Genomic DNA, 27,578 nt, shown 5'->3' with positions numbered 1-27,578 from the left:
GATCCTCCATAACATAATGCAACATCCAAGGTTCCTTTGATGTACCTCAGAATCATCTTCACAGTTTTCCAATGCTCTCCACCACGATTCGCCATGTATGTACTGACTGCTCCCACTGCTTGTGCAATGTCTGGTCTTGTAGAAATCATAGCAAACATTAAACTTCCCACTGCTGATGCATATGACATTCGAGACATCGCCTTCCTCTCTGCTTCATTGCTAGGACACATACTTGATGATATCTTGAAATTAACAGGAAATTGGATAGAAATTGACCTACAATCTTGCATGTTGAAACGTTGTAAAATTTTCTTCGAGTAGTTTTTCTAAGAAAGCTAAATATTCCTGTTATTTCTGTCTCGGTAAATTTGCGTCCATAAAATCTTGTTTGCTGGTCCCAAGTCCTTCATTTCAAATTCCTTAGCCAACTATGTTTTTTATTTTTGAACTCGATCTTTGTTGGGGCCTGCTACCAACATGTCATCCATATATAACAGTAAAATGATAAAATCATTTTCTTCAAACCTTTTGTAATATATACAATGATTTGAACTGAGCCTGATGTATCCAAGGCTCATGATGAAGGAATCAAACTCCCTAGCCAACTATTTCTTTAATTCTTGAACTCGATCTTTGCTGGGGCCTGCTACCAACATGTCATCCACATATAACAGTAAAATGATGAAATCATTATCTTCAAACCTTTTGTAATATATACAATGATATGAACTGAGCCTGTTGTATCCAAGGCTCATGATGAAGGAATCAAATCTCTTATACCAACACCTCGGTGCCTGGTTGAGACCGTATAGAGATTTGTTCAACCTATAAACCAAGTTCTCTTTGTCTATTTCAGCAAAACCTTCTGGTTGGAGCATATAAATCTCTTCTTCAAGTTTTCTATGAAAAAATGCAGTTTTCACATCTAACTGCTCTAGATGTAAGTCAAATGTAGCACACATTGCCAAGACTACTCTGATTGTTGTGAGTCAAACTACCGGAGAAAATATTTCATTGAAGTCAATACCTTCCTTTTAAGCATATCTTTTCACCACCAATCTTGCACGATATCGCTCCACTTAGTTATTGCCATCACATTTGATTTTGTAGACCCATTTGTTACTAATAACTTTTCTTCCACGTAGTAGTAGTACAAGTTCCCATGTCTTATTTTTGTGTAGAGCTTTAATTTCTTCCTGAATTGTTGTTATCCAAAAAGCAACATCTGGACTGTTTAAAGCTTCTCAGAAAGTTGATGGCTCTCTATCCTATATTAGAAGACAGTATGCAGTATTGATCTCTGTAACATACTCTAAGTGCCATGCTGGAGGTTGTCTCTCACGAGTTGACCGTCAAACTTCTGGGGCCTTGGACTTGACTGTTTCTTATTCCTCAAATTAGTGCTGCTTTGAAAGAATCTGAATCTTCTAGATTATTTTTCACATATACCGGCACAGTTTTTGACTTTTCATTTACAATGCTATCATCTCCATCTCTCTTTTGCAGTTGATCTTCTACAAAGATAACATCTCTGCTAATAACAATCTTAAGACAAAATCACAAAGGTAAAAATAAACTTAAAAACCTAATTTCTCTACAACCAGACCTACAAGCTTAAGCCGCCACCACTATCCAAACTCCAAACATAAAACTTGAAAGCGGCAATATACTAGTCACCACCACCAAATCGCGATTTAGACTAGCAAAATGAGTCGTTGGGTCATGTTCGTATCGTGTCAAATTTAGATTGACTTAAACACAACTCATTTAATAATCGTATAAAAAATATTGAGGTCTTTACACGACACGGAAAATGAACAGGTTACCCAATAACTTATTTAATATCTATATACTTAACAACATTTAAATAAAATATTTGCACTATACAAATCAACCAAAATATTTACTTATTTACATGATTGAAGTTCTAAATCTATACAAAATTTTATAAATGAAACATTATGTGTATATTCATTCTTCCCCAAAAAAAGAAAAAAAACGAATCATATCCAATTTTGATTTAGAATCGAAAATATAATCATGACATTAGTCGGGTAAATAAGTTAAGAACTTTGATCCTAACCTAATACGAAGAAAAATCATGCCAACTCACACCTGACCCATCTAATGATTGAGTCAAATTTAATCACACATACCCATTTATTCGTGTTGTATTTATGTTAGATAATCGTATCAAATTTTTCCAGCTCTAATGCCACTGTCCACTACGAAACCAAACCGACGAACTGCACCACCTCTGTCCACTGTACCAAGCTATCAACCTTTGTTTTGATCGCGCCTGCTACCACCAAGCATGCCAGATCCATGGTCACGCCACGTCACCAAGTCAGCAGCCTTCCAGCCTTTTCTTTGAACGTGCCTCGCCAACAGATGCTCTTGTCTCGCTGCCATTTGCCACGTATTCTTTGGTATATTTTATTTCATTTTTTGTTTTTTTGTTGAAAAATTAATGAGAAAAAATGAAAATCTACTCTATACTCATATTCAAAGAGGCATGTTTTCTTTTTTGTTTGAAGCCTTGATCATCTAGTTGCATATATACTTATTCTGACTTTGAAGATGCTGAGGTTTATAAACTTAAATAGCTCATTCCTTGCTTAAGCTCTTAGGGCAAATACTAACTTCATTTCTTTAATAGACTAGGAGTCGAGCCATGGTTTTGCTGCGTGTAAGACTTTGGATAGGCTTTTTGAGGACAGGTGGCAAAATCTCAATGTAAATAAATAAAATAACGTTACAATCAATTAAACAAAGTAAGGTTATTTTTATTCCTTGACAAGACCCGCATATTCCGTATTAAGCGAAACAAACTAAAGATAAATTCTGAAGAAAAGTCATAAAATAATATAGGTAGCCTACCTAACTAGCATCTTATTGTGATCAAGGAGAACTAGTATTGAAAAATTAAAATCTTAATTTTCAGTTAAAATAATTATTTTTCAAGAATTTGAATGTGAAGTCCATTAGGGAATATGAGGCCAGGCTTTCGAACGCCATCCCCTCCTTTGATGATAGACCAGCTGTAGGTTGTAACTAAGTAATGAAGAAAAACTGCCATTTGAAGCTTTGCTAAGTCAGCTCCAGCACAAAGTCTTGTGCCACCACCAAAAGCCATGAAACTCTTCGATCCAGCATGCAGTTCTTTTCCCTGAACGTAATTCATATTTAATTGGAATCATTAATCAAAATTTTAATTTGCCGATCCAGTTGATCACAGATTATAATAAAAAAGCCTACTTTATCATGTAAATCAATTATTGTTACGTACCTCCCAACGCCATGGATTGAATGCAAGAGGGTCCTCATATTTTTCTGGAGTGAAATGAACAACTGATGAAGCCACCATAACTAGCCAGCCTGCTGGAATCGTGTATCCTGCTAGAGTTATATACAAACAAGTGTTTCTTATATTAAACATCTTGTTACATACAATTAATGCAAGTGATAAGTTGAAATTAAACTCACCCTTAATCTGCACGTCCTTGGATGCTTTCCTGAAAACCCCCGGTACTATATTTGCAAGCCGAACAGTTTCATTGATGACCTCGAAATCAAAATAAGTTTCAACTAATATGACTTTCATCTATTAGATAATAAAATAGAGTATTTCATTCGAATTAAATTACTAACCACCGTAATATATGCCATAAATTATTAATAGAAAATTTTTAATAAATTTCAAAAGTAATTCGTCGATTGAACTCACCATATGCGAAAAGGTCATTGATTTATATTCTTCCCATGTAACTTCAGATTTGTTGCCATTTTTCCTGCTTCTGAGAATTCCCTCATGCTCTTTCTGGACAAAACTATAGCATTTTGTTATTTAGGGTGGCATAAGAGGAATGCAAAGGATTAAATGTTTCAGCTAATTAAACATATTATTAATTGTTATGCAGATACAAACCGTTAATTCTGCTAACACGTCAGGATTATCAAAAATATATTTCACGAGTAATGTGATGGCTTGAGAACTAGTTTCATATACAGCAAAAAGAAGCAGAAAGACCAAGTTGATTGCATTAGTTTCATCCATAAAGCTGTCTTCTTTCTCCACTTCAGCTACTAAATGATCCATGAAATCATCACAATATATTTTTGACGCTTTCCTCTCCTGGTAGATGTTCTCAATCACCTTTGTTGCTTTTTTGCGTCCCTAATTAATTATGACTACAATGAGATTGAAAATTTAATGAAAATATCTACATTGACTATAATTAATTATATAATACTAGCAAATTCGTTCAATTCTTAATTTGAAATATAGTATGAGTATTCAGTAGTATTAATGCTGTTTTGATAGAGAAGTACTGACGGATTTGACAGAAAATAGAAAATACTATTTTTATTCAGTCGCAGAATAATAAAGTACTATTTTTATTCAAATGCTGTAAGGTAGCAACATTTTCAATTTCAATCGCAACAACAATAAAAGCCCATAATGCCAATGAAGCTAAAATAATTAATATCTCACTTTGAAACATAAAAGCATTTAGTTTTTTCTTTTTCTTCTAAATCCTATAATTTGTATCTCTCATACTTCTATTGTATTGGACCCACTTATTTATATATGACATGTATATATTTATTTTGAAAATTTATCATGTAATCAGTAGTTATAATTAATTCACACATATTATACATGAACTAAATAGGCATAGTACATCAACAAAAATACTCTAAAATATCTTGCATGATCATATAGGGTAGTACAGTATTTTTTTAAAAAAAATACTCTATGTATGTCAAAATATTTTTCTGGTACGGTACCTGTAAACAAGCATGGAAGGCGGTCCCGGGAATGTTCAAAGGAAATGAGAGAAGACCATCCATGAAGTCTTTGAAATACTCTCTGAGCTTCTTCACATCTTGAGTTTCATCATAACTGATTAGTTTCTTACAAAAATAGTCAAATATCATCTGCACCCAAATTAAAATAAAGAAATTAATTGTCATAAATAGTCCGAATTTATAGGCGTAGGTCTTAATTGAGTAATTAACAAACTTACTTGTGCAGCTCCTTCTTTGACATCGTAGATGCCGCAGCTAGCCCATGAATGTAGATGCCTGCGAGTGGTCTGATCGACGCCGTGCAGTAATTTTGCCCTCAAGTTTTCAGGGCCAACAAGATGCAAAATCAAGTTTCTTAGATACTTATGAAAGTTTTCATGGATTGTGAGCATGCCATTTCGCCCCATAATTTGAAGAAAACTCTCGGGGTACGACACAGGAAAAGTTTTATTTTCCTGCAAGATCTTATAGTTTATTTCTGGATCTGTTGATACTATCACCTTCTGCCCAAATAGATTTGTTCGAAATAATGGTCCATATCTGAAATGAATTATATTTAATCAATTATTTGTTTATCAATCTTAATTAATACTTTCATTTACACACATAAATTAATTCCCCATAGGCCATTGCCTGCATCTGGCCAGATCATAAGCAACGGAATAACATGTGTATACGTGTGTGTGTGTAGATAACTACTCGTGTAAATACTTTTCATAACATTAGAAATTGATTTATGTTAAGCAATCGAATTGTCATTGTGATCTTACCGAGCCATTCTGTTTGTGATGAACGGTGGGATATCGTACAATCCATGTTGAGAGAGGAATTGAAATGTCTCTCCAATAATGGGCAAATCCCATTGAACCAGGAGGTAGCTAGTGTTTTAGGGAAATACTTCGGTGAGACCAGACGTGATGAGCAGATGTTTGGTGGCAGAATTCTGCGAGCAGGTGTCTCCTGTAAGAGCCAGGTAGCAAGGGAACAGGAGCAGGAATATTCTGCTCGTCCACGAATATGCCATTCGCGAGGCCGAACCCTTGCTAGAGGCATAGGGTCACTCCCGCTCGGGTTCGAGGCGAGGAGACCCGGTCAACGGCAGTTGGCGAGACGTGCCTTCCTATCCGAGAATCAAGGCACGAGATTCATCTCCATTCGCCCATCATGAAGATAATGGGACATCCACATCCGAGCGTGGGGAGAACAACGGGCGTAAACTGCGGAAGACCGGGACTCAGAGGAAGCCTATAAAAAGGTAACCAACGAAGGTAAAAGGGTTAGCAATTTTGATTCTAAAAGAGAGAAAACAACCTAACAGCCATAAGATTTGTGGCAAGCGTTCCCCGAACCTTCATATCTGACTTGAGCGTTGAAGGGTTTGCGCCGGGAAAACAACCGGCGTACTCTGACCTGTCTGTGTGCGCAGGAACCTTTGGAGAAGAAGCTTTACGAGGAGAGATCCTGGTCGTGGTGAAGTTGATCGAGCAGAGACCCTGGTCGTATAATGAGGAGAACCAGAATCTCGCATCAACATTTTGGCGCCGTCTGTGGGGAGCTGAGCAAAAAGCTTCTGTTGATAGCAAAAAGAGGAGTGAAGCAAGTGAAAAGCAATGGAGACAGGAGGAAGTAGTGCACAAGGGGGTGATTTGAGGCTTAACGATTCTGTGACGCTGACGGAGATAACCAGTGAAGCACGGGAAAAAGCCATGTTCAATCGGATGGAACGGATGGAAAAGCAGATGGAGACCCTGACAACCATCCTGCATGAGCTGCGGAGTGAACGCAGGGTAACCCAGGAGGAAAGGGTGAGAGGTGGTGGAGTGGCACCAGGTCCTGATAGTGCGAGGAGAAGTCAAACCACCGGGAGATTTGGTGGTGAGAGAGATAACATACCTCTGCGGGGAGAATTTCATAGAGAGGAAGAGCAGTCCCCGGCAAGGCAGATTTTTAATGAGGACCACGGGGTGGCGAATGCAGAGGAAACAGTGCTGTCCAACCACTATCTGGCTCTGAAGTACCGGGTAAATGGGATAGTTGGAGTGGTACGAGGAGACCAGAGGATCGCAAGAAGCTGCTACTCCTCGGCAGCAAGGGAAGCAATGCAGATAACATCCCTCGATACCCGAGTAGAAAACAAGAAGGGCCATATAGAGCCAAGCAGATGGTGGGACCCGGAGCTTACAAGCTGGTTCACACGGACGGCCACGAGGTGAAATGCCCATGGAACACAGCACACCTCCGAAAATACTTCCAGTAAGACTTGTTCACATTTTAAAGCAATTTCTGCTCGTGCTCTTTATCTTTTATTTTTATATTTTATGAAAAAACAATTCCATGTAAGTTGAATCCTGCATTTGATAGAATGTCGAGGAATTTCAGTCACTGGGAACCGAAAAAATTACCTAAGGCATGCAAAGGCTCGCCAAGTCTCAAAGCCTGTTTATGGCGAGGCAGAAGCCAAGCATGCCAGGATCTGCTCGGCCACGAGAAGGCTAGCAGAATTCCAAGCTTTGAAGAAATCAGCTAAGGCATGCAAAGGCTCGTCAAGTCTCAAAGCCTGTTTATGGCGAGACAGAAGCCAAGCATGCCAGGATCTGCTCAGCCACGAGAAGGCTAGCAGAATCCCCAGCTGTGAAGAAATTACCTAAGGCATGCAAAGGCTCGCCAAGTCTCAAAGCCTGTTTATGGCGAGACAGAAGCCAAGCATGCCAGGATCTGCTCGGCCACGAGAAGGCTAGCAGAATCCCAAGCTTTGAAGAAATCATCAAAGGCATGCAAAGGCTTGTCAAGTCTCAAAGCCTGTTTATGGCGAGACAGAAGCCAAGCATGCCAGGATCTGCTCGACCACGAGAAGGCTAGCAGAATCCCCAGCTGTGAAGAAATTACCTAAGGCATGCAAAGGCTCACCAAGTCTCAAAGCCTGTGTTATGGCGAGACAGAAGCCAAGCGTGCCAGGATCTGTTCGACCACGCGAAGGCGAGCAGACTCCAAAGCATTCGAGATAAATTTCTAAGGCATGCAAAGGCTCACCGAGTCTCAAAGCCTGTGTTATGGCGAGACAGAAGCCAAGCGTGCCAGGATCTGCTCGACCACGCGAGGGCGAGCAGACTCCAAAGCATTCGAGATAAATTTCTAAGGCATGCAAAGGCTCGACAAGTCTCAAAGCCTGTTTATGGCGAGATCAGAAGCCAAGCGTGCCAGGATCTGCTCGACCACGAGAAGGCGAGCAGAATCCCAAGCATTGAAGAATTTACTAAGGCATGCAAAGGCTCGTTAAGTCTCAAAGCCTGTTTTATGGCGAGACCGAAGCCAAGTGTGCCAGGATATGCTCGACCACGCGAAGGCGAGCAGACTCCAAAGCATTCGAAAAATTTACTAAGGCATGCAAAGGCTCGTCAGGTCTCAAAGCCTGTTTTATGGCGAGACAGAAGCCAAGCGTGCCAGGATCTGCTCGACCACGCGAAGGCGAGCAGACTCCAAAGCATTCGAAAAATTTACTAAGGCATGTAAAGACTCGCCAAGTCTCAAAGCTTGTTTTATGGCGAGACAGAAGCCAAGCATGCCAGGATTTGCTCGACCACGTGAAGGCGAACAGACTCCAAAGCATTCGAAAAAATTTCTAAGGCGTGCAAAGGCTCGTCAAGTCTCAAAGCCTGTTTTATAGCGAGACAGAAGCCAAACATGGCAGGATCTGCTCGACCGCGCGGAGGCGAGCAGAATCCCAAACATCGGAAAATTTTCCAAGGCAAGTGGCAAAACCATATGCCAAGCCCGATCCTGCTCGACCAGACAAAGACGAGGAGATTCTCAAACGGAAAAATAATTCATAATTACAACTCAAGAAAGTAATCAAAAGCAGTTTTTCATTAATCTGTTAATAAACAACAAAGTAGTTCACTACAACGCGAGAAAAATGTTCAAGAAGCTGGCGGATCAGTAAGCCGAGCAGCATCGGTTGGCTGAACCTCCTCAAGTGCGGGGGGGGGGGGGGGTATCACCAGTTGCGTCCGGGGGGGTGCTCGCCTCGGTAACGACAGCAGGGGTGCTCACTTCGCCAACGTCAGTAGGGACTGAACGAGGAGGAGAACTTTCCTCCTCAATCACGATTGGCTCTATCCCTTCGGCATCTTTCTTGGCCGCTTCCTCGTCCATATGTTGAGCAACACCAGCTGCAAGATCATCCATCTTCAGATCAGGATGCTGCTTCCCGAGGACGGCCATAATGCAACGATAGGAATGCCGAAGTCCCTGGTCGTATTGGTTCTCGGCCTCCCTCTCCAAGGTCTCGACCTGAGCTCGGTGGGAATTGCGGAGAGATTCGAGCTGAGCCTCATACATAGCCTTCTGCCTTTGCAGATCCTCCTTGACCTTGGTCAGCTCTTCCTTGAGGGTAATGGCTTTTGCTTGAGTAAGAGATTCTTGCTCTATCAGCTTGAGGTTCTCAACGTTTAGCTCCCCCGCTTTCTTTTCGACAACGTCAGCTCTGGTCGCCGCCGATTGAATGTCCTCCTTCATCTTCCTGTCGTAACGGCCAACCTTGGCCTTATAGTAGGTGGTCATGCAACTGAGATAGAAAGCGCTATACTGCATGGCTCCCACCAGCTCGCCCAGGGTACAACCGTCAAAGTCCTCCAGGTCCTTCTTGCTCACGAGTTTAGACAACTCATTGAGATAGGGGACCAAGTGTTCTGCTCAGTTGTCAGGTAAGCAAGACCGAGGTGCGACAGGTGGAGAAGAGGAAGCAGGATCAGTGGCTGCTCCACAAGATTCCCCGACTTTAGCAGGAGTAGGAGGAAGAGCCTGCAAGGGAGGAACCTGCTGCACGATGTTCTTTCGCTTCGTAGCAGGAGCATCTTTGTTCTGGTCCCGCTTGGTTGTTGGAGGCCGAGAACGTTTCCTGGTCAGAGCTCCAATCACTGCGTCCTCCATCTTATGGCCAGGGGGCACCAAACGAGACTTGAGCAGGTTGTAGGTGGTTAACAACTCTCGACTCGGGCAGGAATTAACCAATACGGCCTCGACCCTTTTGAGTTGGTCAGATTTGAGCGGGAAATGAACACCCCAAGAAACTACAGCACAAACAGACACTTGGTTAGAGACAAACCAATACAGCAAGAACAATTATGGATACAAGACATCTAAAGCGAGCAGGCAACCTGGGACCGTAAAACGGGGTGGGACGCGACAATCCTTCCCATCTATTTGTGCAACTTGACCCCAAGGACCCCCAGCAAAAAAGAATTTCCTCTTCCAAGTCCCACCACCACCAGTTGGAAGATCAGTTATGGGTTTCCTGCTCTTGGTACTAGATTGGAAGTAGTACCAGTCGGCATCTTTAGGGCTGCTCTTCAGCTGGTACAGGTGCTTCACCTCATCAACCGTGGGCTCGCTTTGGCAACATCTGTCCCACAATATGAACAGACCAGAGAGCACTCTCCACCCACTGGGGTTCAGCTGACCAGGAGCCAGATTTAGCCCGTTAAGTATCCGGGCAAAGTAAGGCTGCAAGGGACACCTTAGCCCAAACTTAAAGCTTTCCAGAAACAGGGTAACGTATCCCCTAGGAGGCCGGCTAGGTGTATCCTTCTTTCCTGGGATCTTGAGAGGAGTTTCACCAGGAATGCTATACCTGAGCCGGAGGTCATCCAGCTTGTTGAATGTGGTCGTGCAGGTCATGTAATCAATAGCGTAATCCCGCGACGAGGCTCTACCTCCTACTGTACTACGCCCCTCTGGTCGCGGCGCTCCTGGTGAAGATCCTTCACCAGAATCACCTCCTTGATCCTCACTTAAGGTGTCTTCCGAGCCAGAAGGTCCATATTCACCACTACTTCCGCTCGTGGAGGTCGTTTGGGGGGACATCCTCCTAGCGCTAATCCCGACACTAGACCTAGTGGGTTCTAAGGGGACCCCGGGGTCAAAAGTAGAATCAGCGAGCAGACTAGGCAAGAAACCTAGTTCGTTGTCACCAATCTCAATGACTTTCTCCTTACCCTTCGACATATCCTAAGTTCTAACCAAAACACCACCGCCAACTACAACCTCAAGCAAAGCAGAGAGAAAAGAAATTATCTACAACTAACTAAGACCGAGAAAATAGAAGAAATACCTGAAGTAGGGACTCGGTTAGAGAGAGGCGAGGATGAAAGCTTCAATGCCGAGGTTCATTCGCCGGAGAGACAAGAAGGGAGAGAATGACGAGTTCGCGTCTAAGGACTTTGGGTTTTCTTACTGAGGAGCAAACTTTTGGATTGCCAGCATTTAATGACACATATCCCGAGAATCTTGCAACAGTAGATTTGAAATTCAAATGGAGGGGCTGATTCCCGCCACATCACTTCATCCGCAATTAAATGCGACACGACTCTTGGCAGCCTTTTCCAGACCCACGCGACCAAGAACCACTGAGTTTCTACTGCTGGTCCATTACATTACCCAACACCAGAAACGGGGGGATCGGTGTTTGAGGGAAATACTTCGGTGAGACCAGACGTGATGAGCAGATGTTTGGTGGCAGAATTCTACGAGTATGTGTCTCCTGTAAGAGCCAGGTAGCAAGGGAACAGGAGCAGGAATATTCTGCTCGTCCACGAATATGCTATTCGCGAGGCCGAACCCTTGCTAGAGGCATAGGGTCACTCCCGCTAGGGTTCGAGGCGAGGAGACCCGGTCAACGGCAGTTGGCGAGACGTGCCTTCCTATCCGAGAATCAAGGCACGAGGTTCATCTCCATTCGCCCATCATGAAGATAATGGGACATCCACATTCGAGCGTGGGGAGAACAACGGGCGTAAACTGCGGAAGACCGGGACTCAGAGGAAGCCTATAAAAAGGTAGCAAACAAAGGTAAAAGGGTTAGCAATTTTGATTCTAAAAGAGAGAAAACAACCTAACAGCCATAAGATTTGTGGCAAGCGTTCCCCGAACCTTCATATCTGACTTGAGCATCGGAGGGTTTGCGCCGGGAAAACAACCGGCGTACTCTGACCTGTCTGTGTGCGCAGGAACCTCTGGAGAAGAAGCTTTACGAGGAGAGATCCTGGTCGTGGTGAAGTTGATCGAGCAGAGACCCTGGTCGTAGAACGAGGAGAACCAGAATCTCGCATCAACAACTAGTTTGCCATTACCTTTGGGATTTGCCCAAGTGTAAAACCAGTGGGTAATTCGAACAACAACTAGAGCCAACAGGACGAGCAATTTTCGACATCTTTTTTTTTTTGAGTTAATGATTTTGTACTTGACTTTGAACTTGCAAATTAAATGCTAATGGTCCTTTGTTTATAATAATTGAAGCCGGACTTTCTCATTACAAAATTATTCTCGATTTGAATATTTATAGGTGATATACTTCGGTTGATTACTGCTTTCACAAGAAACGCAAAAAGTTAAATAGGCATGATATTATGATAGTATGATAGCATGAAAGCTCAGTAGTAGGAAATTTAATAAGTCAAATAAGTACAATAACATGATAGCATGAGAGCTCAGTAGTAGAAAGTTTAATAAGTCATTTAAGCACAGCTATATGAGAGCACAATGGCATGAGAGTTTCGTAGCAGAAAGCTTATTTTGTACTTAACATAGCATGAGAGCATGAGAATGAGAGCTCAGTGAGAAGCCTAATAATTCAATTAAGTACAGCAATTTAAAAGCTCAGTAGGACAACTACATGAGAGTAGGGGCGGCTCAACTAATTTTGGGGTTTTAGGTGAATTGTTTTAAATAGGTCTTCCAAAAAATTTGAGGTTAAATATATATATCAATTTTATTAAAAATTTATTTATTTAAAATCAATTTTCTACCTTTCTATAATGCAAAATTATCTATCAAACTTTTATATTCTCATTTCACTAATATATTTTTCTCAACAGATAATATAGCTAATTTATTTAATATTTCTTTTGACATGGTTGATCTTAAATAAGTTTTTATCAATTTTAGTTTTGAAAAAGTTCTTTCAATAGAAGCAACTATTACTAGTATTGTTAATAATATTCTATGAGCAACACATTTGGAAAAGAATCAAATTTTATTTTTCAAATAATTAAGTGCATCAAGTTGGGTATTTTTTTCACCTTCAAAAACTTCTTTTAAAATTCTTAAATTTGAAAACAAATCTAAACCATCTATATTAAAAAGCATATCATGTTTAAAGCATTTTCAAGATTAGCACAACAAATCTAATTTGTAGATCAAAATTTCCCAAAGTCTCAATTCAGCCATAAAGGTAAAATCAAATACAATTACAACTCATCCCAATCAATTTTATGTCTAAACCACAACAATCGCGATTTCAATTTCATGGCAATACTCTTATCTAAAATGTTTTTTGAGTTACTTTTGAAAGCTTTATCTGACGTTATTAAGATTTGATCAATTGCATTTTATATTTTAATCTCAATTTATGTATTACAATAGAATATGATAATGGAGAGTAGTGAGTGGAATTACAAGATAAAAGAATTGTTGTGATATTTTCTTGTGAATTATTACTAATTAGTGGCATCCATTATTTTTACAAGGTTCAATGTTAAACAACCAATCAATAAGTCAAGAAAAGTATTTAACAATAATTGGGAACATAACTAGAAAAAAAAAAATCCAGCCCTTCTTAAAAAATATGGTGACGGAGCAGGGTAGTGGAAATGAAATTAGGATTGATAACACTAGATATCGTTCTACTACTAGACCAAGTCAATGCAATTTGCTTACACTATAAATGAAGTGTGATGAAATCTCATTCTAATCCAAACGACTTAATGAGATTTTTAATAATACATTAAGTGAGATTAGAGATTACGCTCTAATCTAAATGACTCTATAAGAGAGATTTTGATAGATAATCCCAAAGGAAATTATAAAAGAGGAAACCTATTAATCAAAAGTTGAAGTTATAAAAATAATAAGAAGACCTCTCTATTTATAATAGAGGAAACCTACTTCCTTAATTTAACTTAAAAAGGAAAATTAAATGATAATTATAGTAGAAATAAAAACTAAGGTAGATAATATAATTGACTCTAATTAAAATAGAAAATATCAAAAGATCTACAATAACAAAATTTTATAATCCTAAAATAATGTCCTACATCAATTTCGCCCCCTTAAAAGAAACTTGAAGTGGGGCATCAATGCATCTTGTAGCCTTGCTCATCAATCCTGTTAGAAACCAAATTCTACATGCTTCATTTTTTCTTGCCCTTATGAGTAATTCTTTGAAAAGATGGAGTCTTGTACAAATGAATCACTTCTAAACTTCTCAAGTCTTTTGCCAAATCTCATGCAATGTTCTTGCTAATTAACTTTATCTTTTGTTGTGTAAATTTTATTGTATTCGCAAGCACACGAATCTATTGTAGAATAGATTTTGCGGTGATTAGTGTCAATCCCAAGAGAACGTAGATTTAATTATGCGTAGGATTAATTTTCAAGGTCTGTATGTAAGTTGGTTGGAAGTGGATTTTTTTATTTTAAGATTTAAAATAAAATGGTGAGAATGAATTAAAGATGAAAACAATGCAAATGAAATATTTGAGTCTCTAAATTCACACTTAACATTCACGATGGGCTTAATATTTTCTTTTTAGTTCCAATTGATTCATGAGGGGGATATTTCCACTCCTCATAATCTTCACTCTAATAAATATGGTATCAAGCGCTTATTGTGCAAAAGGTAATGATCTTCCCACTAATTGTGGCGTTGTGCCAGACGATAATAACCCTTATATCGACAACGTGGTAAGACCAACCATTTAAAAGGTTAGATACACTCTCTATCGACACTGAATCAAGGCTACCCACAAAATACTAGAGGAAAATTTTCTCTCTAATTAATATAGTGCAAAGTGCTCATTATACTAGACAGTAACGATCCTTTACTTGGGAGCTAGTATACCGTGCAAAATCTAGACAAGATATATTGTTTGTTGAAAATAAGTCAAAACAACCACATAAATCAGAGAGGAAAAGAAAGTAAACTTACCTAGTTAAGCCCGTGGATCATGTTAAGGCTTCACCTTCAACCCAAGCTTGAAACTAAACTAGTCACTCATAATTGAACTAAGGGTAAAATGATAATTTTATTAAAATACGTAAAAAACACAAGATGGAGCTAAAAAATGGATTCAGGGGTTTCAAATTAGGGGGATAAAGCCCTCTATTTATAGATACAATAAGTAAATCATAGCCATCGGATGAAAAACAATTTGAAAGTTCAGGATTGCCCCATGTGGTAAGCTTTGATTGGTTGGAACACGTCATCAGTCAACACCACTTCAGCATTTCGGTCCAATAAGATGTTACCACATCATCGATCAACACCGCATCAGTATTTTGGTCCAATAACATCCTACCACATCATCGGTCAACGCCACATCATCAGTCAACGCCACATAATCAATTAATGACACATCATTAGTCCAATGGGATGCTGCCACATTATCAGTCAATACCACATCATCGGTCAACGCCATCTCATCCTACCGTATATGTGAACAGTGCCGTACTTATGAATAGTACTGTATATGTGAATAGTGTTGAATACCCTTTTATGCTCCTTCTAAGGTTTTCAACCGTTCCGAGTTCAAAAATGTCATCCATTTTATTGTTTGACTTTTTTTTAATCGTGAAATGGCTAAAATATCTCTGAAATACATAAAATACTTAAATTATAATAAAACACATATAATAAAAGCTTAAAGGATTTAAATATATAAAAGTGGAAATGTTAGTGAGACTTGGAGCTTGAAATGATAATTTTACCGTTTATAAATATGCATTCTCCAATACTCAACATCTTTGTACTAATAATCTTTGTTGTGGTATCTTCAACTTGATTTTGCTACACAAATGTGATCATACTATTATGCTTAATGCTCAAATCAAGGGTAGGTTGTAACTATTCTTTAAAATTTTCAGATAGATCAACCATAATGATTCGACATCATTATAATGAACAAAATAGTCTTAATTAATTATCTTATATCAAACCATTCTTTAATTTCATCCAGTCCTTGTCGAATAGTTGATTCTTATAATTCTTCCCACCAATCTAAAGCATCACCTATCAATTTAAATGATGCATGAGAAACAATAACTTTTGATGAGACAGTTTGAAGAAAATCATCCATCACGCATGTTCGGTCAAAAATATAATCAAGATTACCATCAAAATCTGGAATTTCTTTAAAGCTAAAGTGATAATATGGGCCTCAATATTCCATCTTTATCTTTTTTTTTCTCATATAAAAAATAGAACCAATAACAAAACTATAAATAAAGCTTAACTCTCATTTTTGGTGTTACGAGGGACTGGTGGCTGTGATTGGGACTAAATGGAGTCAGATCTTGAAAAGATAGCGGTTGGAAGCAAGCTAATGTCAGCAGTGACGATCAGCTCGCGACGACAAAGGTGGATCGAAACACTAAATTTAGGTCATGCTTTTGATTTGGTTACAATGATTCTTATAATTAATTGTTCTTGATGGTGTCCAAAATTGGACAAACTATGGATGGCGAGTTCGGTGGTTCTCGATGGTGAATATGACGACTAGAACGATCAATAGTGATTAGTGTGGTAGAGCTCAAGAGATTTTGTGGCTTCACACGATGGCTCTGATTACGAGAATCTGTAAGTGGGTTTGGTCAGGTTTGGGTTAGTGGATGCCTATGTGATGGTTTTGGTGGGGATGGATATAGGTAGCTAGAAAAGTTGTGCGATTGGTACAAAACTACTCTTATACTAATTAACAGTATGAAAATATAAAAGTTCGATAGATAAAAGAAACAAAATTTTTTAACAAAGAAAGTTTTATTGAAAAGTCTAAAAATTAACAAAACAAGGGATTTTAGCTCCTTTATATAATAATCGTAAATACCGTAAATTTATTAAAATAGGCAAATATAAAATGTTATTTTATAATAACATTTTCCTATTCCAAATAAGAAAACAAGACAAACTGCACCCAAATCCGTTATTTAAAAAAAAGTTAAAAATCTGAAAAGAAACAAAAAAATAAGAAAATATCTTAAAACTAAAAAATAATTAAAGAAATAAGTAGAATTTCAAGCTTGAACATAAGGCAGAACTGGACATGCTATTTAAGTTTGGTTTGTCTCGTCGTAAGTTTTGACAATGTATATTATATGGCCAAAATATACACATGTAGCCCAAATTATGACCTCCGGAAGGTACCCTACTCATCCTACAAGTTATTTAATTTAAGTGAAACTATAGAAATAAATTAATTAGAGTTATGGATTCACTCTTTATATATTCATGGCCATACATTTGTTCCACGAACCAAAAATAAATTCACTCAAGCACACCCAACTTATTTCACTAACAATTACTACACTTAACATGGTAACAACTTATTCCACTAACAATTTCATAACAAAAGACGTGAATCTTCCTTGACAAAGACTTAACTTTTTTGGACCTCTGCAATCCAAATTTGACATTCATTTATTTGTTTGGAGCCTTGAATTGCATGAAATTGTTATTTTATCTAATAAACACACAAAAAAATGCTCAAAATCAAATATTTAGAAATATAATTAGAAATTCATAATATGTTACATAATTACAAATTTAAATTATAATATAAGCACAAATAAATATTTTTACTCTTCAATAAACATACAATTTTTAACATTAATCACATCTTGCATCATATTGGACCTTAGAATTTAAATATATAATAGAAATTATCCAATCTGGGATTCTGGACTTTGTTAAAGTTCAAAAAAATTATTACACAAATGTAATAATATAATCCCATTATATTATACCGTATGGTATAAAAGCTTTTTTGGACTTAATAAAATCCAGGATCCTAGACTATATATATATATATATATATACATACATACAGCTAAATACAGATTTGTGGATTTGCTATCATACTATATGGTGTTATAATGTTTTTATTCAATAAAGTATTACACCATATGACACACTCTCTCTCTCACACACACACAAACAAACAAACACACATATAGAGTCATTATTTAATAAGAAATCCCTTAAGTTATTGAAGTAAGGGATAAACTGAACGACAAGCAAAATACACTCTATGATATAATGTATTTTGTCCTATAATGTATTGCAGCATGTGTTTTTCTTATCTTTTAGCTTATACCTAATCCCTCATTGGAAAATTATCCATATATATATTAGAAATATTCAGATCCAAGATCTTGAATGTATTAAAATTTAAGAACATTATTAAGTCATATAGTTTAATACTATAATGACATTGTGCTGTTAAATTTTATGATTTGATAGGTTTCCAAAACTTTAATAAAGGTTAGGATCTTTGACTAAATTACACTACTAAAAAAAAAAGGCTTTTATGACAGTTATAACCCATCATCTACCTTATGACATAACAATTGAACGATCGTCATTGATTCCGGTGTCAAGAAAATAAGATGACTGTTTTTGTATGTGGTGTTATGCATGACACATTATGTATCACCATTCTATCATTGTTACTTTGATGTAAAATTTTCGCGCATGATTAATATCTATTATAAACACTTCCCATTCATTATTGTTATTTGTCATATAAACATGACATATTTAATTGGAATAATAAAATTATTTGATTCTTTTCATTAGATCTGATGGGAATAATTGAAATTTCTTTAAGATATATTTTCACGGTAAATAAAATAAATTTTAATTATTTGGCGGGAATTATTGAAATTGGCACCAAAACATATACATATATCAACTAATTCTAAAAAAATATAAATTAAAAATTAAAAAATCCATACTTCCATAATTGACATCTAAATCAATACCCACAATTTATTCAGTAAAAGCAAACAATTCAACTAAACAAAATTTTTTCGAGTTTAGTATACAGTCTCACGTAAAAACTAAATACCAAAATCGATCTGAATATCATTCGTCCGACTTTTAAATGAATTTTCAAATCTTTGACATCGACCAAGCAACCATCAAACTACACATCCAATGACATGCTTTCGTTTGGAGTTTACCTGCTGAAAGATCAACTAAAGCAATTTCAATCCTTCAGCAGTTTTCAAATGCAAGCATTTCGCTATTGGCAATTTTGGGAAGAAAAATGCATGCAAAAGAGATTATGCATGGACTCAAGCAATGTTCATATTGCCCTAACTAACACTACAAAAAAAGATAAAAAGATAACGAAATTATTTACCTTAATTTGGGAAAAAATTTAAAGAGAAGTCAAATTTTCAATTTTTACCTTTCGTTACTCCCCTGTTATTGTAGATGATATTCCTAAAAGTATGCAAGCATTCTTTACACTAGAAATTCCATGGCCCATCATCATAAAAGGCAATGCAACAAATAGTTTCAACCATCTTATAATGCAAAATCCATGAGCATCATAAACTAAAAAGAATAATAATACCTTAATTTTCTTACATCTAAACCAAATAGCATTTATAAATCTTCAAGAGCACAGAGCTAAAGCAGGTTCATACTTACTAATCTAAGTTAACAACAGACAATAAAGTGTAAGAAGTAAAATTTTTATCTATGACAAGCACGCAGTAGGGTTAGTTTTTCCACTTTCAAATTTTCATTGCAAATTCAACTATTAAAAGATTATTCAACTTAGATGATTCAATATATACCTAATAAGTTTATGAGTCTTATTTAAAGAATATTACAATATTCCATAATTTCTAGGAATCAAAGTAAAATTATAATATTCTTTAAGTAAGAGATACACTTATTCATTTAAGTAAGAGATACATTTATTCAAGTTGTTTATATGAGGTAGATTAGATTTTTATATTGGTTATGTTTCTTTCTTTTTTAATCTCATTTTTCTCCTATTTCTTATTCCACATTAATTGGTGATAAAGCTTCTTTATCATATGTCAAAACCATTCCAGCCAAGAATAAGGAGTTAAAGAACTATTTTGCACTAGCTATACAAAGAATTATATTATAGTATTGTATACCGGATAGAAAAAATAAAAATAACAATTAAGGCACCATTCATACCTCCAAATCTAACAGTTGAAAACATTAAGTAAAGGAATTTGCCAACAAAAAATTTAGATGGAGAAAATTGAAATGGATATTTAGTTTTTGTGTGTGTGTGTGTGTGTGTGAGTAAATAATTATTAAGAAAAAGAAAGATGAAAAAAAGAAAAGAAAAACCTTGAGAGAATTTTGGAAGATCTAAATAGCTAGCAATCTTACTATTAGCAGCAATTTGTCTAGCTCTTTTGAATCATGTACAAGTGCAACCCAGCACCTGCAAAACTCATTGATATACTAAAAAGAAAAGTGATTTATTAACGCAACAAGATAGATCAAATGAAATTCTACAATAAAAATAACAGGTATTACCAGGTAGAATTTTCTTTCCATAACATCCTTGACAACCTTTATGGCTTCACGAGCATGAGCTTGAGCTTGAGATTCCCTTTTTAGCTTACATTAAACCAAATTCATTAACACATGATTTTTAAAAGGCACGATATATATGTATAAGATGCCAGAATAAACACTGTTAAATGTACCCAAATTCCTAAACCATAATTATAGCAGCTTTGGAGGGGAGCTCTTTAAGCATCTTTTAAAATAACTCTACTTAATTGTGGTTTTCAATTGGAACAACAATAACAAGAACATTACAACTAAAATAAATAGGAGGAAGCCTGGAAAATTGTAGAAAAAAATAACAAGAACATTTCAATTGTTCACATCTTTCTGTAATAGTTTCCTGGCAACTGGCTCCACCAAGGATGTGGTTATACAATTACAACATAGATCATTTCTACGCCATAATTGGGGCTTACCACATTGCACTCATGAATCAAGATATGAAGTTTGGTGTTTAAAGTCTTCAACTCCTTGTAAAGCATGCACAAATGTAAGCAAATGATGTACAAATACTCAAAGCAACAAATTGACTTAATCAAGATCTCATATGCAATGCAACTTCTCATGTATTCACCAAAACTTTAAGACTCATTTTAACATAATCCCATTGTCTTAGCAAAATGAAAAAACACATATAATGTGAAGGCAACAAATCATATTCAAGTAAACATGCACTCAAGATTCAAGTATGACTTGATGTTTTGCAAATTTTATTGTACTCACAAGCGAATGAATCTATTATAAAATAGATTTTGTGGTGACGAGTGTCGAACCCACGGCGAGGTAGAGTTAATTATAGGTAGGGTTAATTTCTTAGGGGTAAATGTGAGTTGGTTGGAAGTGAATTTTGTGAGTTGGTTGGAAGTGAATTTTTTATCTTAAGATTTAAAATCAAATGGCGGGAGTAAATTAGAGATGAAAACAATGCAAATGAAACGTTTGAGTCTTTGGATTCACACTCAATATTCATCACGGGTTTAATATTTTCTTTTTAGTTCAAATTAATTCATGAGAAGGATATTTTCACTCCTCATAATCCGCACTCTAATAAATATGGTATCAAGTACTCAGTGTGTCAGAGGTAATGATCTTCCAATAAGTGTGGTTTCAAGAACATGCTGTGGTAGAAAATTATAATCCTTTTGTCAACAACGTGGCAAGAACATCCACTAAATAGCTTGGATACATTTTCTATCGACACTGAGTCAAGACGACCCACAAAATACTAGAAGGGAATTTCTCTGTAATAAATATAGTGCTAAGTGCTCATTATGCCAGACAGTAACGATCTTTCACTAGGGAGCCAGTATACTGTGTAAAATTTAGATATGATACAATGTCTGTCGACAATGGGTGAAAACAAGCACATAAATTAGAGAGAAAAATAAAGTAAACTTACTTAATTAAGCCCATGGATTATGTTGAGCCTTCACCTTCAACTCAAGCTTGAAACTAAATTAGACACTTATAATCGAACTAAGGGTAAAATGATAATTTTATAAAAATACGTAGAAAATAAAATATGGAGAGAGAATTACAGAAAATGGAACTCAAAAACAGATTCAAGGGTGTCAAATTAAGGGGGAAGAACCCTCTATTTATAGATATAATGGATAAATCATGGTCATCGAATGAAAATAATTTAAACGCTCAGAATTACCCCACGTGGCAAGATTTGATTGGTTGGAACATGTCATCAGTCAACACCAAATCAGTATTTCGATCCAATAAGATGCTGCCACATCATCGATCAACACCACATCATCGATCAACACCACATCAGTATTTTGGTCCAATAGTATCTTGCCACGTCATCGGTCAATGCCATATTATCGGTCAATGCCATGTCATCGTACCGTACATGTGAATGGTGCCATACTTGTGAATAGTACCGTATATGTGAATAGTGTCGTATACGTGAATAGTACCGAATAACCTTTTATGCTCGTCCTAAGGTTTTCGACCGTTCTGAGTTTAAAAATGCCATATGTTTGACTATCTGACTTCTCGTTAGTCTTGAAATGGCCAAAATATCCTTGAAATACATAAAATACTTAAATTATACTAATACACACATAATAAAAGCTTAGAAAATTTAAACATGTAAAATTGAAAATGTTAGCGAGACTTAGAGCATCAATTGAAAATTTTATCCTATATAAATATGCATTCTCCATTACTCAACACACCTCTCAACTAGCTTATTACAAGTCTTTAGCAAATTAAGCGATAAAATCTAACAAAATTCAAATTGATATCTACTAACCAAATAAATGAACTTTTCTAAAAAGTTATGTCCTTCCTTTTTACTACTCAACCATCAATAAAAAATTTAGCAAACCTTCTTTAATGCTTAGCAATGTTAGATATAATGATTATTAGGTTTGGTCAAAATAAAGTAATACTTTCATTCTTACCATCTCATCAGAGTTCCTTCCGTAGGCAGCCAGTTTATTTATATTATTTCTTTAACTAACTCTATCCGTTTTATGTGAACACTCTCTGCTTATTGAGGCAAGAGACCTAGATACTAAGGAAGAGCTGGATTGGACAAATCAAACTCTCATCGTTTGACGCGAACACTCTCTGCTTGTTAAGACTGGAGGCCCGGTTACTAAGTAAGAGTTCTAACAATTTTGATCATCTCTCACTATTTGATGCGAGTACTCTCAGCTTACTGAGGCAAGAGACCTAGTTACTGAGTGAGAGTGTCTCTTATTCTTCTACTTTTTTCTATTTTTCTATTTTTTTTTTTGGCAAAATGACCACTGCCTTTAGTTGTTGCTCATGAATGAAACGAAAGAATTAGGTATTACAAAATCTCAACTTACCACCACCATCACTTGTCATGTTAGTGTCTAGATTGGTCTTTGTTGAATCTCTCAAGATGGCCAAGTTAGTCAAAAAGATTAGTCAATAATATAGGAAAGCAATTCAACAATTTGGTTTTTTTTTTTTGTTTTTTGTTTTACACTAAACTCCATATTCAGCCATCTTCGACTCAAAAATTCAAAAATGGTTAGTAAATATAACAATACAACTATCATTTATTCTACAATTGTCAACGATTCCTTCTCTCCAACTACAACGAGACATTGTCCTTAGTATCTTGAAGGAACGAAGTAGAGTTCAGAAGACATCACCTGAACATTACAATTGAAAATATTTACAAACGGAGAGTTAAATCTTATTTGTGTTTCTTACTACTACTACTATTACTATCATCAGTTGACCAATTTAATGTAAATCTTGAGCTCTGGCTCTAGTCTATCGGCTTCTAAAAGTCAAGTAATTTATTAGCAGTAGGAGCACAAAAAAAGAGTTGTTTAGTTGAAACTGAAATGAAATGATTTTTAATTGTGTGATTAATAAATGCTATAAAGCCATCATAAAAGTTGTTGACATTTAACAAACCAATAGATTTTTTTAAGAGTCTTGAAATGGCCCAAGAAGCAAATGTAATTAGTGATTCTAGAGTTGCAAGATCTTCTGGTAAGAAAATGAAAGCATCAACATGTTTTAGCATTTTGATTATTTTTTCTTGCATACCTGAGACAACTAATTCCTCTCCAAAAGCTTTTAGAGCTTTTGGGATGATGCCTAGCACTTAGCTTCCTCTAGTAAAAGTGACTTTGTGACAAGTCTTGATAATTCTCAGTCACTTCTTTCATATATTAGGTGTATCTTTCTCTCTGGTAGTACTCAACCAAGATCTATAGCTGCTTGAACAAACTCTCTATATTTGCCATAGTGAAACCCAAAAAGCACACAAATATTTTTGAGTTGTCTGCTCAAAATGGCTGCCATTTGGAAAATCTCAAAAACTATCTATGAATGCTTGAAAAATGCTCAAATTTAAAGATCTTGGTGACAGATATAATGATACACAGCTATAAATAGGTTGGGTTTGTCAAATGATGCGCACAGCTAATGGCTTAATTATTAAAAAATAAATAGTAAAAAAAAGCAAATAATAATTAGATAGAAATCAAACCATTAAAACCAATAAAGCAAACAGTAAATCAAAAGGATATGTATTGGTAGTTGTGATTGTGGCTCATATATTCCTCTAGTTTTACATTCAGAAATGGCATGAACGTCCTTTATAGGTCAAGTATATTCTTCCCATCTAATTTTCTTATAAACTGGCAAATAGGGTTGTTTATAGTCAGATTCTCGAGACTATATCGTGCATGTTCTTTTTGGAATAATAACCATAATTGAGAAATTGCACGTTGTTCGTATCCACTGGGATGCGTTTCAAGGGACAAAATGACATCATCCAATGATTACTTATTCAAGCTATTCCTAATGAATTTAATCTTATCTTCCCTATTATTGGACACCATTCCCAAAGAAGTACATGATTTTTTATAGCATTGCATTCTGGCACACTTATGACAAGAAACTGAAAGTCGTGCAACTCTTTGTTTTCTTACATAATTTCCTTACACGCAACTAGGCATGTAGGCAACAAATTTAGGATATAATTCCTCTGCTAACCGTACTTGGGCTTCGATTAACCAACGAATGTTGATAAGGATGTTATTCTTCATAAGCAAGCACATAAGTTTGGACTGAGTTTTGTAAATTGTGAGGAGTGCATTATGAGGAAGAGAGGAAAATCACTTGTGAAGCTTTACATAAGCTGTGTTCCTATTTATACCTTGCTGGAGAATATCATTTATTGTAGCAAACGGAAGGAACTGACTTCAATAGTCACAGAGTACTGTTATCCACCACTTAACTGGGGTGACAAATGATAACACACCAAAGAAAAAAATAAATCTAGCATAAACACAACACACGTGAAACCAAACAAAAATAAAAACACACAATGTAATAAGTGGGATGTTAACTCATCATCTCCCTCTTACTGAGTTTATCTTAGGGATGGCAATTTAACTTGGACCTAACCCGGACCCGGACTGACCCAGATAATTCGGGCCAGGTTTAACCCTTACCGGATTAAAATAAATCTGGTATCTGGATACCATTTTACCAACCCAGACGTTTCCGGGTGCGGTTTCGAGTTCGCATAAACCTACATATCCGAAACCTGGACCCGCATATCTTTATTTTCTTTAAATTATTTTTAATATAAAAAGGGGAAAAAATGTTGATGCCCTAAATCCATTTCACATTTTCACAGCCGCCTCTCTTCACCTCTTTCTTTTCTCTTCATCAAATCATCATTGTCACCCCTCTTCAGTTCTTATCTTCATTAAATCATCGTCGCCACTCCTCATCGCTTCACTGTGTTCATATTCATCATCATCATCAGCCTCTGTTTGGCCATCGTTTGTCCATCGCGATCTCGGTTTTGGCTGTTGTTCATTCGTCTTTTGCGAATCACGCTCGTGACTATGACATGTTCATCATCATCATATCATCAACCACCACCGTTCGTCACTACGCCGGACACTGATTGTTGAAATTTGTGAACTAAATCCGTGAATCACGATTTTGAGTTGTAGACATGGATTTGTATTTTGTGAGTGTCAAGTCATGGATATGTGTTTGTAAATGGTTTATTGTTTTGAAATTTAAAATTTGTAAAATTAAAATGGATTATTGCTTTGTATTTAATTTGTGTCAAATATGGTTTTGTAAAGTGTATTTGATTTTTTTTATTTGTATGTGATCCAGGTTAAATACCCACAATCCGGAAACCCGGATTATTCTGGGTTTAACCTGTACCGGACCTGGTATTATAAAAATCGAGTTTAAATCCAGATCCGGTATAGCATTTTAGTATCCGGGTCCGGAACCAGGAAGGCTAAACCCGGACCTGAACTCGGATTTTGCCATCCCTGGTTTATCTCAAGTTCTAATTGGGTCTTATAGATACCACTTTTTATTTCTCTGAGTTGTCTTTATAGATCTTAAACATGGGATACTAACTCTGGTAGTCGTAGATCCTAAATAGGATGTAATTGACAAAATTAAATCAAGTAGTTTAGGTGACACTTCACACGTCGAAGTCGCTTAAGGTGATTGAAAAGGATTTGTCTCACTAAAACACTTATGATTTATAAAACAAGTGATGAAAGAGAAAATGCAACTGTCGAGCAAACACACTTTAGTAGGAAACAAATAAATTCAATTAGTAAAGAAAAAAATGAAAAAAAGTTAAATCACTGAAAAAGAAATGAAAAAAGTTTCAGTCCAGTTTGGAGGGTCACTTAAATCTATTGTGTTGTTTTTTCCATGTGGTTGGTACTCGTGATATGACTTTACACCTCTGACCATTAACTTTAAAAATTGCATCATTTTTTGGATTCTTTAAGTTTAATGGCCCCATGTGGAAAAATAATGTGCATAATAAATGGACCAGACCGTCGAGAATTTAATTTACCTAGGGAGACGTGCAAGTGAGAATTGAATAAAAGCATTTTCTAACCTAGTGTAAAAGATTTTCTCATAATTTGCTTGCCATAGAAGACTTTCGTCTGCTTTTTGTAGTCCTTAGCATTTTTATCATTGCGAATCTTCAGGTTCTACTAGTTGTAATCTTTTTTTTTTAACCACAAATAGGGTAAATGACGTTTACATTCTTTTGTTTGACGTTAGGAGAGGATGAGATGATTTCTAACAATGTGTTTTCTTTTCCCATGAATGTATACTTCAAAGAGTTCGATGATAGTTTGAGCTCAATCTTTGGTGGTGATTCTGATGATGGGATGAGATTTTCCCATGATGGTGCCAATTGCTCTTTCTTTGAATTCCATGAATCAAGAAAGGCATTGATCTCGTAAAAAACCAATCTATAGTGTCTTAACCATTCTTGTAACAGGTTATCACCAAGGTTAGAAGGTAGAGTATGATCAACTGATTCTTCAATTACATCCACATCAGCAACTTCATCTTCTCCATTATGAGGTTGTTTGGCAATGTTAGAGATATTCAACTCCATAGTCATATTTTGTCAATAGACAATTACATATTTTCAGTATTGGCAGTTGCCAAGAAAGGTCGGCCTAGGATAATAAGGATGTGCTTCTTTGAATCCTGCACTAGTTGAGTGTTAATCACAATGAAATCAACATGAAAATAAAACTTGTCTACCTGAATGAGCACATCCTCCACAATAACGCGAGATATTTTCATGGATTGATCTGCAAGTTGCAGCAACTGAAGTTGGGTGTAATATTCCCAAACTAAGTTTCACAAACACTTAATAAGGTAGAATATTTATACTAGCTCCTAAGTCCAATAAAGCATTCTCAAATTTGTGGTTCCCTCTGCTACATGAGATGATAGAGACCCCAAGGTCTTTGTAGTTTGGAGGAATTTTATGTTGGAGTATGGAATGAATGTTTTCTGTTAAAAATGCCTTTTTTTCTAAACATGAGTGCTTCTCTTTTTA

The 27,578-nt window shown here is 36.4% G+C and overlaps 1 pseudogene; it reads right to left on the bottom strand.

Moving 5' to 3' along the window:
* Nucleotides 1-2,953: 2,953 nt before the first annotated feature.
* On the bottom strand, nucleotides 2,954-27,125 carry LOC112100910 (annotated as a pseudogene).
* Nucleotides 27,126-27,578: the final 453 nt, after the last annotated feature.

Source organism: Citrus clementina, unplaced genomic scaffold, assembly GCF_000493195.1.
Source record: "Citrus clementina cultivar Clemenules unplaced genomic scaffold, Citrus_clementina_v1.0 scaffold_2, whole genome shotgun sequence".
In the NCBI taxonomy this organism is placed as follows: Eukaryota; Viridiplantae; Streptophyta; class Magnoliopsida; order Sapindales; family Rutaceae; genus Citrus; species Citrus x clementina.
Note: the sequence above shows the minus strand (reverse complement) of the source record. Positions and strands in the feature narration are given on the sequence as shown.